Here is a 411-nt window from a genome sequence, read left to right as displayed (position 1 = left end):
CTGAAATGTCTCAAGTTTTGATATATTCTTCCCACAAAAATGCTTTATTTTGTCATGAGCAAACGCCGAAATGTTACAGTTTGCCATACAATGGGTAAGGGTAATTGTGTAGTTATGATACATGCTTCACGTTGCACGCTGGATCACTCACCCCATTAAAAGCGATGGGCAGTAAGGCTCAATTGGTTAAGTCTTAAACAGAATGTCAAGATAAGAGATATCCGTCATTCGGATAGTCGCATTTGATTTCAAAAACTCGAGCAAACACTCTTAATAATAGCACCTAATCTTTGCGTAATACAAGTATTTAATTAGCGCTGTACAATATTGGTACTAAACGGTGATCAAAAAATGAAAATGTTTACCTCCCTATAACGCCGGATACTTTGTGTCATTTTCCCGGGCAAAAAA

Source organism: Phytophthora parasitica, assembly GCF_000247585.1.
Source record: "Phytophthora parasitica INRA-310 unplaced genomic scaffold supercont2.13, whole genome shotgun sequence".
In the NCBI taxonomy this organism is placed as follows: Eukaryota; Oomycota; class Peronosporomycetes; order Peronosporales; family Peronosporaceae; genus Phytophthora; species Phytophthora nicotianae.
Note: the sequence above shows the minus strand (reverse complement) of the source record.